This window comes from Lepisosteus platostomus, chromosome 5 (genome assembly GCF_059453375.1).
Source record: "Lepisosteus platostomus isolate fLepPlt1 chromosome 5, fLepPlt1.hap1, whole genome shotgun sequence".
NCBI classification, from domain to species: Eukaryota; Metazoa; Chordata; class Actinopteri; order Semionotiformes; family Lepisosteidae; genus Lepisosteus; species Lepisosteus platostomus.
Genome location: NC_142615.1, coordinates 51,683,478 through 51,701,673, shown reverse-complemented (window position 1 = coordinate 51,701,673; position 18,196 = coordinate 51,683,478). Strand labels below are relative to the sequence as shown.

General features: G+C 50.4%; 1 non-coding gene across 1 annotated transcript; it reads right to left on the bottom strand.

Annotated features, from left to right (window-relative positions):
• Positions 1 to 231: 231 nt before the first annotated feature.
• LOC148669081 (U7 small nuclear RNA) lies at positions 232 to 289 on the bottom strand. Its single transcript, XR_015938912.1, has one exon. It is a non-coding gene; the product is annotated as a U7 small nuclear RNA (small nuclear RNA).
• Between the last annotated feature and the right edge of the window lie 17,907 nt (positions 290 to 18,196).

Below are 18,196 nucleotides of genomic sequence, written 5' to 3'. Positions count from 1 at the left end.
TGCTTTATGGGTCTATTTTCTATACTGTGCTGATCAATTGGAAATCAAATGGCAAAAAAGACCCATTCCCACACCTAAGGTCAAATATTAGGAATCAAAACTGCTCGATTGTATGGAAGCACACAGCTTTATAAAGATGTCCAAGTGCAAGATCTTTTTATTCATAAAAGACCCTATTTATGTTATATGAGAAATATTAATATTAATACAGAATCTTTTTTCACCAAATAAATGGGCTTCCTGACTTCAGAAAGCCTTCTAGACAAATACTAAAAGAGCAAAAATTCCATTTGGTCAAAGAAATGAAAACACATACCCTACCAAACCGTGAGTACAGGCCATTCAGGGTGATAATACAGAAACATTTATAATTCAACAAATAAAACCTGTCAACTGGTAATCACCACTTATCATAAAAAATAAGTAGCAATACACAGTAGGGGACTCTTGAGTGCAAGTTAAATCCATGCAAGAAGGGGGTTTAGTGTTGTATTTCCAAATCAGATATGCAAATGAGAGATCTGGCCCAGCCAATCTCAAAGCTCCCTTGGTCTGGAATGGAGCTGCTCCCCTCTTCTAGTTATTCACACTGGAGTTAGGTTACATATTAGCACATTTCATCTAACAGTTGCTCCAGAAACAAAAACGTAAACAAATGACCTGGAATGTGACCACACCTATTAGAATGTAGTTCAACAGATAACTTGTAAACCTTGTCATAAGATTTTTTTTGTTCTACAAAATATACTTTATTCCGCAAAAAAAACATCTCAAAAGGAACATCTCACACATATTAACACTCCATGTAATAAAAAACAACGGCGGAACGGAGATTGATTGTCCGTTATCAATCTTTGCAAGTGGGGGCGAATTTGCGCAATTAACAGAGTCCCTCCAAACCTAGCACTTGCTATTGTCCTTTAATCCCTGTATAGGGCCCAAAGTCCTTTCCAGCGCTCCCTCGCCGTGGGGAAACCCCATTTGGCGACTAGGCGCTTCGTCCTCCTCCTGAGGTCTGATGGGCTCCCGCAGCGCCCGACAGAGGTTGCAGTAGAAGATGCAGTCGAGTTTCATGGGGAAATGTGGGACATCTCGACCCCCTTCCTCGACCGGCTGACACATCCGTGATGTACTCATACTTGCCGCCCCAGACGAAGCCGAAGTTCATCCCTTGCAGCGCTCGTCTGAGTCTGGCCGGCAGCGTGTACACCACCGCCAGGTAAACCAAAGCCGGCAGGATGTCTGCTTTCAACACCATCACTTTCCCTGTGTAGGACAGCGACCGCGTTTTCCACAGACCCAGCTTCGCGTTCACCTTGGCGATCCTCTTGGTCTAGTTGTTGGTCTCGTTGTCCTGGCTCTGGAAGGAAACCCCCAGTATTTTGAGGGGCTCCGTGCAGAGCACGAGACCCTCCGGCGCCGTCGTCCTGTACTTCCAGGGCCCGAAGAACTTCAGTTTGCTCTTTCGGCGGTTGAGTTTCGACCCCGAGGCTCTGGAGTATTGCTCCATGACCTGCAGGGCCCTCCTCAACCCCCTGTCCGACCTCAGGAACAGCGTCGTGTCGTCGGCGTACTGGGAGATCTTCTGGGTTTCCCCCGCGCCTCCCGGTATCTCCAGGGTCCCGTCACACCGTCTCTGCTAAGGGCTCTTGAAGAGCAGGGAGATGATGCCCTCCCTCATGGTGTCTCCGAGTTTCACCCAGCGGAAAATCTCCTGCGCCACTTCCACCAGATCTGCCGCCAGGGTGTCCCAGAAGCAGGTGTAGAATTCCTTGGGGATTCCGTCCGGCCCTGGCACCTTGCCATTCTCCATGGACAAGAGCGCCGCCTTCAGCTCCTCGGCCGCGATCGGACCCTCCAAGTCCTCCCTCACCTCCTCAGGTACTCGTGCCTTCAGCTCCTCCAGAAAAGCATCGCCTGCCTCCACCTCCGTCTGCTTTTCTGAAAAGAGCTCCGTGTAGAAAGCGGTGGCCGCTTCTACCTTGTCGCTCTCGTCCAGCACTTCCTCTCCATCTCCCCGTCTCAGGCCGTGGATCACCCTCTTTTTCTGGGCTCCTCGGACCTGATTGAGTTTGCGGAGCCTCTCCTTCAGGTCCCGTGCCCGGGCTGAATTGAAGGCTCCTCCCCCGTTAGCCGAGCTGTACTCCTCCTCTAGTTGTCTCTGGAGTCGTGCAGCTTCCTTCCTCTCCCTGGCCGCCTTCCGTCTGCAGTACGTCTGCGCCAGGGTTCGGGTCCTGTCTTTCACTGACTCCCACCATTCCACCACAGAGCTGTAGCCGTCTCTCAGATCGCCCCAGCTCGCGTAGTCTTTCCGGAACAGTGCCCTGAAGTCGTCTTCCTCCAGTATCTCCCGGTTCAGCTTCCAGTACCCACGACCGAATGCCGGCAGGCTGGTGTTAGCCACCACCGTCAAGCGCTCGTGGTCGGAATACCACGCCGGGGACACCGTCGCCGACTCCAGGGAGCAGGTCGTGTGCAGGAAGATGTAGTCCAGGCGGCTGCACACTCCCCGGGAGTTTTTCCAGGTTGTTCCGGCGTCGTTAGGGCGACACCGTCTGAAGCCGTCTACTAGGGAGAACTGCTTAAGTAGCGATTCCAGCTCTGCCGAGCTAGCGTCGCTCCCCTTCTCCCGGTCGACGTTGAAGTCCCCGCCAAGCACCACCTGTCTGTTGGTGGTGCAGCAGCTGGCCAGGTCAGCAAACACTTCCTTCAGGATAGAGGGTTCTGTTGGAGCATAGACGTTAATTGCTCTCAACTTCTGCCCCCTCCAGTCGATGTGTGCGACCAGGATCCGGCCCTGCACCACCGGGAAGGAGGAAACCAGCGTCATCTCTGGGTTTCCGAGGAGGATTCCCACTCCGGAAGAGTGGACCCCTCCTACACTCCAGCATGATTCTCCCTTCATCCATTCCCTGGTGAATGTCAGCTTGTCGCTTTCATCCTTCAGGTGGACCTCCTGTAAGAAACAAACTGAGAGGCCAGATCATGAAAGACTCCCCGTCTTTTCAACGGGTCTATTAGCCCTCTCACGTTAGTTGTTAGAAAGGTAAGTTTCACAATCATGATTAAACAAGTGAAAGTTGAACCTCCTCTCTTTGTGCTTACAGTGGAAAACTTGGGAGTCTACATCTGGGCACTGTTTAGCCTAGATGTAGCTCCTCTTGTCTGGGTCCTGGGGGGAATATGCTGGGCTCCCTCCAGGTCTCGCTGGGGACTGAAAGGTAAACATGCTGGACAGGTCCATCCCTACCATCAGTCCCAGCTCCAGGGCGGCTTCAAAGTAATCCTCGTCTTCCTCGAGGATACTCTCCGCCACCGCTTTGGGAAGGCTTTTTTCTTCCCTTTCTCCAGGAGTTTCGGGGACCTCCAGTTGCTCCTGGGCCTCGGGGGAAGGGGGCTCCACTTCCTGGGCTGCCTCTTCCTGTTGTTCCTGGGCCTCGGGGGAGGGGGTTCCGACATCCTGGGCTGCCTCTTCCTGTTGTCCCTGGGCCTCGGGGGAGGGGGTTACCTCTTCCTGGGCTGCCTCCTCCTGTTGTCCGTGGGACTCGGGGGAGGGGGGTTCTGTTTCCTGGGCTGTCACTTCCTGTCGTCTTTGGGCCTTGGGGGGGAGGGTTTCCATTTCCTGGGCTGCCTCCTCCGGTTGTTACTGGGCCTCGGGGGAAGAAAGTTCCGTTTCCTCTAGGACGAGGAAACGGTTCTCCCTTACCACTCTTTTCTTTTGTCCTTCCGAAGGTGGATCCGCCCTGCATCTCTTCTCCCGCTTTCTCTTTCCCTTCTTGCTGGGAGTTATTAGGGCCCTTTCTCCGGTCGGCCATTTTGTCCGTCGTCCTGGCAGCCATCTTGTGGCACTGGTGCAGCTGGGGGTGTGGCCTCGGCAGTTTCGGTTCTCTGCGGGGGAGGTGCGGGTTCTTTGTTCTCACCTCTCTCCCTTTGTCTTGAGACCGGTTTCTGCCCGCCGGCTTCCACCACCTGCGCAAATGAAGGTTTGCTTACCTTGCATTGGTGAAGGAGGTGCCCCTCTTTGTTACAGTTGTGACATCTGACGATGTCACACGTGTTCTCCTTGTGGCATCCTGGGGAAGTAAAGCTACCCCCTGTCGGCTCCGATGTTGAAGCGGGCCGGGGGGTGCTGGAAACCGTCGACGCCCTCTGGGTCCTCTTTCAGGAGGACTCGGTACTGGCGTTTGCCATACCAGACGCCGCAACTGTCCCTGATCTCCGTCGGTTCGCCCACCACAGTTACATACCTCCCTAGGTACGCTGTTACCAGTTCCATTGGTTCATAGGGGTTGTATGTGAGGACTGTGATGGTCCTCTGGTTTGTCTTCCTCATAGGCTCCGGCCTGAAATCAGAGAAACCGGGGTGCTTACCTTTTTCTCTGATCATTTTCGTTGCCTTTTCATATGAGGCGTCCGTGGCCATGTAGGTCTCCATGTATCTCTTTGCCTTGTTGTCTTGCAGGCAGTAGAGATCTCCGGCCACCAACTGCAGGATCCCTCTCAGGAAGGTAATGAAAAAGGATTTCGCAGTTGGCATCGTCTCTGTTTTCTTGGTCCAGTGGAACCGGATCAGTGTCTTCTTGTCTGCCATCTGGAAAGGAGAAAAAAGAAAAAAGGAGAGAAAGAGAGAGAGCAAGGTCCTGTGGAGAGGAGGGTTTAGCTGCTAAAGGAGCAGCGAGGGAGCCCTGGCCTTTGTCCTTGTGGGCAAAGCCCAGCTAGGTGCAGGCGCAGGAGGAGAGAGAGAGAGGGAGCGGATAATGCTTCCGAGTCTCCAGGAAGAAACTAAGAACTGCGGGCAGGCCACGAGTACCTACTCCCCGCCAAGAGGCCAAGGAGGCAGAGAGAGAGAGAAGAAGCGGATAGCGCTTCCGAGTCTCGAGGAAGAAAGCAAGCACTGCGGGCAGGCCACGAGTACCTACTCCCAGCCAAGAGGCCAAGGAGGCGGAGCAAGAGAAAGGGGGAGGGGAGAGGAGAGAGCAGAGAGAGAGAACGTTGCTGCCGGATCCCACCCAGCTCAGCTGCTGCTTGGCCTTAACCCCCTAGGCTCAACCTAGGGCGATACCAGCTCAAGCACTCTTCAGGATCTTCGATCGCCTTCTAGAACTTTGGAAAGACAGGAACTGCGGGCATGCCACTTGAACTTGATCTTAGCCAAAAGGCCGATAAAATTGGATTCCAGCTCACTGGCCCTGCAAAACTTAGTTCAAGACTTTAAACTCTCAGACACATATAGATGTATATATCCCACAACAGCAGGATATACATGGTCAGGGAGGAATAGCAGCTCCAGAACTGACTATTGCTTTGCCTCAGAGAGAGTGAAAGTTGTTGGGGTCACTCTTCAGCCTGTCTTCTTCTCAGATCATCAAGCTTTAGGGTGTAGAGTGGAACTCCAGGGCGGGACTTTCTTTGGCCCAGGCCTCTGGAAACTCAACACAAAGCTGCTAGAGAATGACGGGGTAGTATCGTGCTACAAGGAGAAACTATCACAGTGGCTGTCCTTGCAGTGTCTGTATGGGTCAGTAGGAGGATGGTGGGAGGAGGTGAAGGTGAGGACGAGGGTCTTTTTCATGGCTGAGGGAAGGAAGGCTGCCAGACGGAGAGGAGTGTTAGCCAGGAAACAGAGGCAGCTGCAGCGTCTCTACACGATGCTGCACAGTGGCTTCGATGTGCTCGAGGATATCACCCTTTTAAAAAAGGATGTCTGGAGCATAGCGGAAGAAAGTAGTCGAGGAGTGCTGTTAAGAAGCTGAGTGCAGTTCTTGGAAGAAAATGAGAAGTGTACTCGCTTCTTTTTCAGGAAAGTGGTAGGCTCCAAGTCTGTCATGGAAAGTGTAGTTGATGAGGAGGGAAGAGAGAGTACAGAGCTGAGTGCTATCCTCTCCTGCATTGAGGCCTTCTTGTCACGGACGTCCAAGGGGCCTAACCGTAGGTAGCAGGAGGGCGGAAAAAGACCCATATGCGTAGCGGCGAGACGGGAAAAAGGCCCGGGCTCATTAGTGCAAATAGTTCAGGAATGCCGTATAGAAACCTGTGCCCTCAGGGAGCGGATGTGGGGCGCCCTGGTGCTAGGCGGGTCTCAGGACATCCAAACGTCAGTGCTGAGCGAGGACAGAGTGCAAGACCCGGAAATATTTAGCCAAAGGGAAAGAGAGGGACAGGAAAGACAGCAGACCAGAAACAAGGGACAGGACAGAGAAGGACCGCCCTCTGGCTGCATAGGGCGTGACACTTCTACACAAGACTGTACAGCTCTACAGAGGTAAAGGATGAAGAAATTCATTTTTTTACCTCAAAGCTAGAAAACATTTTGAGTGAAGAAGATAGGGAAGTACTTGAGGAGGATTTGACAGTAGAAGAGCTGAGAGGCTATTTAGAGCTTACAGAAGGGGAAAACTCCGGGTACTGACAGGCTCCCTAGAGGGGCGTCTGCTTTTACTACTTGCATGAATGAAGGCAAAAAAAAGCCAATCGATGTGAACGAACGGCGCTTTACAGAGGAGTACTGCCTGACTGGATCGTTGATGAACGACAGAGGCCACTCCGACCTCTTCTCGGTTTTCTTCAGTGACTTACTAAGGATCTTCTTCACATTCACCCATGCAGGGGAAGCCAGTTACACCAAAGCAAACGAAGGAAAGTGCATTTCAAGCAGAGACCAGGAGGGACTTGTTTACACTGAGAGTGGTCGGAGAATGGAACAATGCGCCCAGCCCTGTTGCTGGAGCCGATTCTTGATGAGATCTTGGGCTCACTAAGAGGCCCCCGCTGGATGCTAATCTTTCTGTTGTTCTTGCAGGTCCTGCGCTGCTTTTGAGCCGACAGAGCTCGTCCTGGTCTGTCGGCACAGCCCAATTGCAAATGATCGGCTCCGCGTACAGAAGGAACGTGCGTTTGGTACAAGAGTGCATGAAGGCACCGGAAACACATTGGGAACAAATGACCGGTCGCTCAAGACCTCTGTGAAGTACAGGAGCGTGCAAAACAAGGCTGTTTCCACCTGGTCTCGAACCGGGGACCTTGCGCATGTGAGGCAAACGTGATAACCGCTGCACTACGGAAACAGTGAGAAAAGGGACGCCCCAGCAGTGAGTATTCAACCTTATTGTATTACTGCTCCCAACCAGTTGATATCAATTTAATTCCTAAGGGTTATGTACTTGTTTTGAGTATCTCATGTAGAAGTTGTAAACAAGTTCAATTACGAAATGGTCTAAATGAATGATATACCGAACTTATGTCCTCTTGATATGTGTAACTCTTTGTAACTGAATGAATTTATATCTTTTGTATTCTGATAACCCATACGATAAGATCTGTTAGGTTTGCATGCATATTCTATATATTAACAAATGTATCCTTGTGTATTTGTACCTGTGTGTGCGTTGTTTGAGTTATGTCGCATGGTTGGATTCTAAGACCATTAAAAGAATCAATTTTGTGATTTACTGCCACAAAAATAATTGTCCCAGTAAATGCCCAAACCCCTACAGAACTGGTGCCTCGTGAGAGAACACTACAACAGTGTGTGATATCCTGTCCCAGCCTGTGGAGCAGACAGCGAGCCTGTCTCTTAATAATACTAATAATACAGTGTGTGATTCCCTGCCCCAGCCAGAGGAACAGACAGTGAGCCTGTCTCTCAATAATAATACAGTGTGTGATCTCCTGTCCCAGCCTGGGAAACAGTGAGTCAGCCTCTCAATAATTATAATACAGTGTGATCTACTGTCCCAGCCTGAGGAACACACAGTGAGCCTGTATCTAAAGAATAATAATACAGTGCGTGATCTCCTGTACTAGCCTGAGGAATAGACAGCGAGCCTGTCTCTCAATAATGATAACCTAGTGTGGAATGTCCTGTCCCAGTCTGAAGGACAAACAGTGAGCATGTCCCTCAGTAATAATAGAACAGTGTGTGATCTCCAGTCCCAGCAGGAGGAACAGACAGTGAGTCTGTATCTCAATAATAATAATACAGTGTGTGATCTCCTGTCCAAGCCTGGCGAACACTGAGGCTGTCTCTCAATACTAATAATACAGTGTGTGATATCCTGCCCCAGCCTGAGGAACAGACAGTGAGCCTGTCTCTCAATAATAATAATACAGTGTGTGATTTCCTGTCCCAGCCTGGGGAACAGTGAACCAGATACTCAATAATAATAATACAGTGTTATCTCCTTTCTCAGCCTGGGGAACACTGAGCCTGTCTCTCAATACTAATTATACAGTGTGTCATTTCCTGCCCCAGTCAGAGGAACAGACAGTGAGCCCGTCTCTCAATAATAATAATACAGTGTGTGATCTCCTTTCCCAACCTGAGGAACAGACAAGAATGAGCCAGTCTCTCAATAATAATAAAGCAGATTATGATCTGCTGTCCCAGCCTAAGGAACAGTCAGGAAAGAGCAGGTCTCTCTATAACAATAATACAGTTTGTGATCTCCTGTCCCAGCCTGAGGAACAGACAGTGAGCCTGTCTCTCAATAATAATAATACAGAGTATGACCTCCTGTCCCAGCCTGGGGAACAGTGAGCTTGTCTCTCAATAATAATAATACAGTGTGTCATTTCCTGTCCCAGCCTGAGGAACAGTGAGCTTGTCTCTCAATAATAATAATAATACAGTTTGAACTCCTGTCCCAGCCTGAGGAACAGTGAGCCTGTCTCTCAATAATAAAAATACAATGTGTGATCTCCTGTCCCAGCCTGGGGAACACTGAGGCTTTCTCTCAATACTAATAATACAGTGTGTGATATCCTACCCTAGCCTGAGGAACAGACAGTGAGCCTGTCTCTCAATAATAATAATAGAGTGTGTGATTTCCTGTCCCAGCCTGAGGAACAGACTGTGAGCCTCTCTCAATAATAATAATCCAGTGTGTGATCTCCTGTTCAAGCCCAAGCGAAGACAGAGTGAGCCTATCTGTCAATAATAGTAATTCAGTGTGTGATCTCCTGTCCCAGCCTGAGAAACAGACAATGAGCCTGTCTCTCAATAATAATAATACAGCGTGTGATCTCCTGTCCCAGCCTGAGGAACAGACAGTGAGCCTGCCTCTCAATAACAAGCCAATGTGTGATCTCCTGTCCCAGCCTGAGGAACAGAGAGTGAGCCTGTCTCTCAATAATAATACAGTGTGTGATCCTCTGTCCCAGCCTGAGGAACAGACAGTGAGCCTGTCTCTCAATAAAAATAATACAGTGTGTTATCTCCTGTCCCAGCCTGAGGAACAGTGAGCCTGTCAATCAATAATAATAATACAATATGTGAAGTCCTGTCTCAGCCTGTGGAACAGCGAGTAAGCCTGTCTCTCAATAATAATAATACAGTGTGTGATCTCCTGTCCCAGCCTGGGGAACAGTGAGCCAGACTCTCAGTAATAATAATACAGTGTGATCTACTGTCCCAGCATGAGGAACAGTGAGCCTGTCTCTCAATAATAATAATACAGTATGTGACCAACTGTCCCAGACTGAGGAAATGACAGTGAGTCTGTCTCTCAATAATAATAATACAGTGTGAATTCCTGTCTCAGCTTGTGGAACATACAGTGAGCCTGTCTCTCTATAATAATAATATAATGTATGACCTCCTGTCCCAGCCTGGGGAATATACAGTGAGCCTGTCTCACTATAATAATAATACAGTGTCTGATCTCCTGTCCCAGCCTGAGGAACAATAAGCCTGTCAATCAATAATAATACAGTATGTGATGTCCTGTCTCCGCCTGAGGAACAGAGAGTAAGCCTGTCTCTCAATAATAATAATTCAGTGTGGGATCTCCTGTCCCAGTCTGATGAACAGACAGTGAGCCTCTCTCTCAATAATTATAATACAGTGTGTGATCTCCTGTCCCAGCCTGAGGAACAAACAGTGAGCCTGTCTCAAAATAATAATAATACAGTGTGGGATCTCCTGTCCCAGCCTGGGGAACAGTGTGCCAGACTCTCAATAATATTAATAATAATAATACAATGTGATCTACTGTCCCAGATTGAGGAACAGACAGTGAGCCTGTCTCAATAATAATACAGTGTGTGACCATCTGTCCCAGACCGAGGAAAAGACAGTGAGTCTGTCTCTAAATAATTATAATAATACAGTGTGGGATCTCCTGTCCCAGCCTGGGGAACAGACAGTGAGCCTGTCTCTCAATAATAATAATACAGTGTGTGATCTCCTGTCCCAGACTGAGGAACAGACAGTGAGACTGTCTCTCAATAATTATAATAATACTGTGTGAGCTCCTGACCCAGCCTGGGGAACATACAGTGAGCCTGTCTCTCTATAATAATAATTCAGTGTGGGATCTCCTGTCCAACTCTGAGGAACAGACAGTGAGCCTGTCTCTAAATAATAATAATACAGTGTGTGATCCTCTGTCCCAGCCTGAGGAACAGACAGTGAGCTTGTCTCTCAATAATAATAATACAGTGTGTGATCTCCTGTCCCAGCCTGAGGAACAGTGAGCCTGTCAATCAATAATAATACAGTATGTGATGTCCTGTCTCAGCTTGAGGAACAGAGAGTAAGCCTGTCTCTCAATAATAATAATACAGTGTGATCTACTGTCCCAGCCTGAGGTACAGACAGTGAGCCTGTCTCTCAATAATAATATAGTGTGTGACCACCTTCTGTGGTCTGTTTCAAATCCGCCCGCGATGAGACACCGAGGAGAAATGAAGAGCCCCAGTCGCGCTAGAAAATCACCCGGGAAAGAGACTTTCAATGTAGGAAAAAAAAGTCGTTAGTAACAGACATAATATGTTTGTTTTGTTTTTTTAATCGCTGCGATGTGTGACTAAGCTCATACGACTAAGAGTTGCCCCCTTTGTCTAGATCTGGTAACCTGCTCGTCGCTGGTGGGCCAGATCGTGTCCCCCGTCACTACACTGGGGCATTAAGACCCTCACAGACCGCAGGGTGAGTGCCCCCTGCTGGCCCCACTGAGAGGTCGAATCCCACCTCCTCCGCTCTCTGCGAAAAGCAGTATCTTCAGGCCCTGACATCCCACCCCTGCCACTCTGTGCGTAAATAAGTATCGTCAGGCCCTGACATCCCACCCCTGCCACTCCCTGCGTAAAGAAGTGTCGTATGGCCCTGACATCACACCCCCACCACTCTCTGCGGAAAGCACTGTCGTATAGCCCTGACACCCAACCCTCCACTCTCTGCATTAAGCACTGTCGTATAGCCCTGACACCCACCCCTCCACTCTTTGAATAAAGCAGTGTCGTCAGGCCCTGACATCCCACCCCCGCCACTGTCTACGTAAAGTAGTATCGTCAGGGCCTGACATCCCACTCCCGCCACTCTCTGTGTAAAGTAGTGTCATATGGCCCTGACACCAATCCCTCCACTCTCTGCATAAAGCAGTGTCTTATGGCCCTGAAACCCTCCCCTCCACTCTCTACATAAAGCAGTGTTGTCAAGCCCTGACATCCCTCCCCCGCCACTCTCTGTGTAAAGCACTGTCGTATGGCCCTGACATCACACCCCCACCACTCTCTGCGGAAAGCACTGCCGTATAACCCTGACACCCTCCCCTCCACACTCTGCGTTAAGCTGTGTTGTCAGGCCCTGATATCCCACCCCCGCCACTCTCTGTGTAAAGCAGTGTCATATGGCCCTGACATCACACCCCCACCACTCTCTGTAGAGCACTGCTGTATGGCCCTGACATCACACCCCCACCACTCTCTGCGGAAAGCACTGTCATATAGCCCTGACACCCACCCCTCCATTTTTTGCATAAAGCAGTGTCGTCAAGCCCTGCCACTCTCTGCGTAAAGAAGTGTCGTATGGCCCTGACATCCCACCCCTGCCACTCCCTGCGTATAGAAGAGTCGTATGGCCCTGACATCACACCCCCACCACTCTCTGCCGAAAGCACTGTCGTATAGCCCTGACATCCCACCCCTCCACTCTCTGCATAAAGCAGTGTCGTCAAGCCCTGACATCCCACCCCCGTCACTCTCTGTGTAAAGCAGTGTCATATGGCCCTGACATCCCACCCCCACCACTCTCTGTGTAAAGCACTGTCGTATGGCTCTGACATCACACCCCCACCACTCTCTGCGGAAAGCACTGTCGTATAGCCTTGACACCCACCTCTCCACTCTCTGTGTAAAGCAGTGTCATCTAGCCCTGACATCCCACCCCCTCCACTCTCTGAATAAAGAAGTGTCGTATGGCCCTGACACCCACCCCTCCATTCTCTGCATAAAGCAGTGTCGTCAGGCCCTGACATCCCACCCCTCCACTCTCTGCGTAATGCGGTATCGTCAGGCCTTGACATCCAACCCCCGCCACTCTCTGCGTAAAGCAGACATGTTACAGACATTTACAACAAAGACATATTATAAAATATTGACATATACTGTAGGCGGCTGGAGCATTATTGGGAGACAGACTCACTGTTCCTCAGGCTGTGACAGGAGATCACATACTGGGCTGCCAGATCAACTGAGTTCCCTCCTCCCTCTCCCAGTAGGATTGGGACCCGTTGTGATTCTGGCAGGTGTGGGAACTCTGGGATTAGATTCCTGAATTTCGGGAAGAATGTTTCTCTAATCCCAGAGTATCTGTAACAGTGCAGTAGGAAGTGCACCTCTGTCTCTATTTCTCCCCGCTGGCAGTGGGAGCATAGCCTGTCCTCTTTGGGCAGCCAGGTCTGCCTGTGTCGCCCAGTTTCTATGGCCAGGTTGTGGTCACTGAGCCTGTACTTCGTCAGGGTCTGTTTCTGTTTGTTATTTTTTATTTTGGTCAAATATTCAGCTAGTGTGTATTGTCTGTTTAAGGTTCTGTAGCATTCCAGTTTATGTTGTGTTTGTGTGTGTGTGTCCCAGTGTGTGAGATATTGCTGTTTGATCTGTGCTGTGATGTGCTTGAGTCTGGGTTGTGGTGCTCTAGCAGTGCTGTCCTGAGGCTGGTTATTGTCGGTGTCACTCACTGCGAGTGTGATTTCAGCAGAGTCTCTGTACTCTTGGGACACTTGACTCACCTGTCTCTCTCTTTCTCTCCCTGTGCTGTCCCTCTCCTGCCCCCTCTCTCCCTCCTCGGACTCCAGCTGGAGGAGGTCCAATCACCACCTCCTGTGAGACAGAAGAAAAAGAAGGTGGGTAATGCTCTGATCCTCTCTTTACTCCTGTCCAGTGTCCAGTCAGTGTCCAGTCAGTGTGTCTGTATGAACCCCTCTCTCTCTCAGTGCAGTGTTCATGTACTGGAGTGTCCAGTCAGTGTGTCTGTATGAACCCCTCTCTCTCTCAGTGCAGTGTTCATGTACTGGAGTGTCCAGTCATGTGTCTGTATGAACACCTCTCTCTCTCTCAGTGCAGTGTTCATGTACTGGAGTGTCCAGTCCGACTCTTAACGTGACTCTCCTGTCTCTGCTTCAGAAGCGCTGGTGCGTCTTTTTAAACTCCCTGAGCTGCGTGTCAGTGGAGACAGAAGATCAGGACGAGCCGATGGAGGCGGCGGAGACCGTGGGTCAGTAGAGGAAGAGCGAGGGAGAGGAGGAGCAGGCTGCCGGGAAGGACAAGAAGAGGAACAGGAGGTGCAGGTGAGCAGACAGGGGGGCGCCGCCCGGTCGTGTCTGTGATTCAAGGAGGAGTCTCCTCTTGCTGTTTGATGTCATGGTGACGTCTGTGTCTGTGTCCCTCACACCTGCAATAACAATATTCTTTCCAGGTTCCTTTCCTGGTTCTGTGCCAGCTAAGATCTGGACTGAACTAGACTGGACTGGACTGGAGCTGAGGGACGCCAGGCTGGACTGCACTGAAGCTGAGGGGCCCCAGACTGGACTGGACAGGAGCTGAGGGACACCAGACTGGACTGGACTGGAGCCTAGGGACACCAGACTGGACTGGACCGGAGCTGAGAGACACCAGACTGGACTGCACCGGAGCTGAGAAACACCAGACTGGACTGGACTGGAGCTGAGGGGCCCCAGACTGGACTGGACTGGAGCTGAGAGACACCAGACTGGACTGGACTGGAGCTGAGGGACCCCAGACTGTGCTGGACCGAAGCTGAGGGACCCCAGTCTGGACTGAAGCTGAGGGACCCCAGACTGTGCTGGACCGAAGCTGAGGGACACCAGACGGTGCTGGACCGAAGCTGAGGGACCCCAGTCTGGACTGCACTGGAGCTGAGGGACACCAGGTTGGACTGGAGCTGAGGGGCCCCAGACTGGACTGGACTGAAGCTGAGGGGCCCCATTCTGGACTGGACTGAAGCTGAGGGACCCCAGACCCTGGTCTGGACTGAAGCTTGTAATTTTTGTTCTTTTGTTAAGCATCAATAAAAAATTAAAAAATAAATCTGTTTAGCTTTTGGTTTTTTCCCTCCCCCCCCCCCCAAAGTTGCTGCTGGGAGAGGTGTGAGTGGGGCCAGCAGGGGGCGCTCTCACCCTGCGGTCTGTGTGGGTCCTGATGCCCCAGTATAGTGAAGGGGGACACTGGACTGTAAACAGGCGCTGTCCTTCGGATGAGACGTCAAACCGAGGTCCTGATTCTCTGTGCTCATTAACAATCCCGGGGTGTCTCTGGAGAAGAGTAGGGGTGTTACCCCAGTGTCCTGGCCTGATTCCCCCCCTGGTCTTGACCCATCATGGCCTTCTTATCACCCCCCCTCTCTGAACTGGCTCCATCCCTCTGCTCTCCTCCCCACTGAGAGCTGCTGTGTGCTGAGCGGACTGGAGCATCATCCAGGTGGGGGCTGCACACTGGGGGGGCTGGAGGGGATAACCCTGACCTGGGAAGAGCTCTGAGGGGAGGGTCCAGACTTATTAATTATTATTATTATTCGTGCTGCACTGGGCTCCTGTCCTGGCAGTGAGAGGGGGACTCTGTGATCAGTACAGATACTTATAACTGTATAATAATACACAATAGAAATGGAAAACAGGGTAGCGCTGTAGTCTCTTCGAAACGTTTTGAACTGCCAGAAGAAGTTTTCACAACCCGGACTCCTGAAGGTACAGGTCTTCTCCCTTCGTCCGGAGTAAGGTGAGAGGTCACCCCCTCGGGGCGCAGTATCCCCAATGCACCCCCCCACCACCACCCAAAACGACACACACTTCTGTGACGATTGGGAGACCCCGGTTCGACCAGCCCCTGCGGTGGAGGAAACGACCCGCTGGAGAGAACACGCAGACTCCACACAGAAGGGTCACCTCGGCATTTATTCCAACAGCAAAACAACACCAGAGAGAAACGGTCTCTGAAAGATAAGCGCACACCGGGAAAAACACGACGGGGTCATTACAAATGGGAATAGGAGTTCTTTTTTTCTTTTCCGGACGTCAGTTGTATAGTGTCCTGGTGATTTCTCCCGTTTCGAACGGAGTTTAATGTCGCGTTTCTACTTTATTAGAGAGAGGCACTGAACTTTGGGGAACGTGAAATCCACCCAGTATTACTAGTAGGTTGATAAATATAAATGTTCTTTTTCCCCCCGTATGATACCTCGCGAAATATAACGATGGCCAACTCCTTAAGTCGAAATTTAAACCCTTCTCACGCTACAAGACAGTCCGTCAACATCGCCGCGGCCCGAAGCGCGACCTTCGGTATGACGTTGGCGGAAAAGGGGGTAGGGTAAGTACGTCACAGCCGGGGGAAGCCCCTATCACGTGAGAGGGGTGCGGCGGGCGACGAGCCCCTGGGGGCGAAGAGAAGTTGATTTGCGTGGGGTGTGGAAACACTACACGACCGGGCAAGCGAGCCGTTTTTTTTTTGTTTTGTTTTTTCCAGAACATCAGAACAACCGCAGAGATGACCATCGATCCACCTCCAGACGTTTCCTTTTTTGTCCTCTTTGGCCCCCAAAATAAAAAAAAAACTGGGATCCATCGTGGCGTTGCCAAATTAAAACGTCAACCACTTTTCGGGCTTTCGTGCTGTCCATGCCGAAACCGTCATGGTTGTGTAAGCATACGTTACGTCACAGACCGGCGGCGCTCAGACGTGAGGAGTGTCGTTACGTTTTTGAAATGGCACGTCAGACAAGATCTCTGACAAGATCTCCGAAAAACCCAAACCTGTAAGATTCAATTTCAATTCGGTTTTTTATATAGCACCTTTCACAACAAGAATGCCCCAAGGCCCCGAACAAAGGAGTTGTTCCACACCCCCGCCACCCTCTGTGTACAGTAGAGCCCCCCTGTACTGACTGGAGGAGCTCACCCAGCTGTGTCTGGAGAGAAGCCGGGGTATCGGCTTCAACCACAGGGCTGGGCGGCTTGTTCCCCACCCCCACCCCCTTCTGTGTACAGAAGAGCCTCCTGTCCTGACTCCAGTAGGAAATGTCACCTGGAGGCAACACACCGGCTTCTTTTAACAGATCACCTCGGGAATCGGGAACAACGGAGCTGTGTGCGGCCGTCTGTACGGAGGGGTTCAGCGCGGAAGGGCTTCGGGCTCGGGTCTGGACCCGGGGGGGGGGGGGGCTGTCTCTGTGGAGTCTGCATGTTCTCCCTGTGTTCTTCGGGTCCAAAGACAGGCTTTTGGGCTAATTGGCTTCTGGGAAAACTGGCCCTGGTGTGTGTGTGTCCTATGATGGAGTGCTGTCCTGTCCAGGGTGTGTGAGTGAGTGTGTGTTTGTCATGTGATGGACTGGTTCCTGTCCAGGGTGTGTGAGTGTGTGTGTCTGAGTGTCCTGTGAGGGACTGGTGTCCTATCCAGGTTGTGTGTGTGTGTGTCCTATGAGGGACTGGTTTCCTGTTCAGGGTGTGTGAGTGTGTGTGTGTGTCCTGTGAGTGACTGGTGTCCTGTCCAGGGTGTGTGAGTGTGTGTGTGTCCTGTGATGGACTGGTGTCCTATCTAGGGTGTGTGTATGTCCTGTGATGGACTGGTGTCCTGTCCAGGGTGTGTGAGTGAGTGTGTGTGTGTCCTGTGATGGACTGGTGTCCTGTCCAGGGTGTGTGAGTGTGTGTGTCTGTGTGTCCTGTGATGGACAGATGGTACCAAGCCTGGACACCCATGAGACACTGGCTTCCTCAGAAGACTCTCACGGAGGGCACACTGTCCCTAACCCGGGTCCAGAAGAAACTACAGTGATCTATAATTCCTGCGCCTCGGAAGGGTTAATGACGTCTATGTCCGGCGCCCGCGCCCGTGGACCGGCGGTTTGGCGTCGCGCTCCGCAGCTCGAGCTTCGGTGAGAGGCAGGGCGGGAGGGAGTCGATGTGGCCTCGGCGCCATCTTTGCTGGTGAGTCAATTGTGACCGTTGCGGTACAATAAACCATCAATAAACCTTTTCCCACCCCGTCCAGTATTTCTGTCGCGGCCCACGTCCCTTACAATCGACAAACTATAAAAAAAAACAGTAGCCCTTTGCAACATTACACGCCATTTTTTTTATTTTAAACGTCCGCTAGATACGCAGGTGGCTCGATACCTGTCTTATCCTCGCCGGCGTCTTTATACCGGCAAGTGAATTTTATTTGGGGTCCCTCAGAATTGTGACAGAAATGTCAGTGAACCACAATAAAAAACGAAACTTTTTTTTTAAAGGCGGTGAATGGATTTTTTGAGTAACCGTGTAGCGACTAACGTAAGGAAAAAAAAGGTCTTTCCCTACGAAGACGTTTTGGTACAGGACTTTCTTTAAATATCAGTTGTGCATAGCGTTTTACAAAAAGTTGATGATGATCTTGGAGATAATTGCAAAGGAAAATTGAGATAACTACCAAAACATTACGTGTGAAACGACAGGACAGAACTTTGAACCCACAAAGAAACAAAGGTATGAAATATTGCCTCGTCATGGGGGGTTGATAATTGTAGTAAGTGTTCCTAATTTTCGTAAAGAAATGTATATTATGGGAGTCACACGTGAGATTTAGTGTATATACGTTTCATATTGTGCATATATACGGGGTTAAAAAGTGGAATGAGTATGATTATAAACTCGTGTGTCCTATAATCAGATAATTTTCGAACAAGCTTTGATTAGACAGGTGAAAAACAACATCAGATCCTTTTTTTAAATATATTCTCACGTCTGAATATCAGCTTCTCCCCTCTGGCCAACATTTCAGGGCTCCCAGGTGTAGATCCCAAATTGAAACAAATATTAATTTGTTACCCAGTTAAACAGTTAATAGAAGTGAGTGACCAGGGTAAATAAAGGTGGGTCAGTGTAAACTGTTTATTCTGGACCAGACTTTGTCATGTGTGATATGTCAT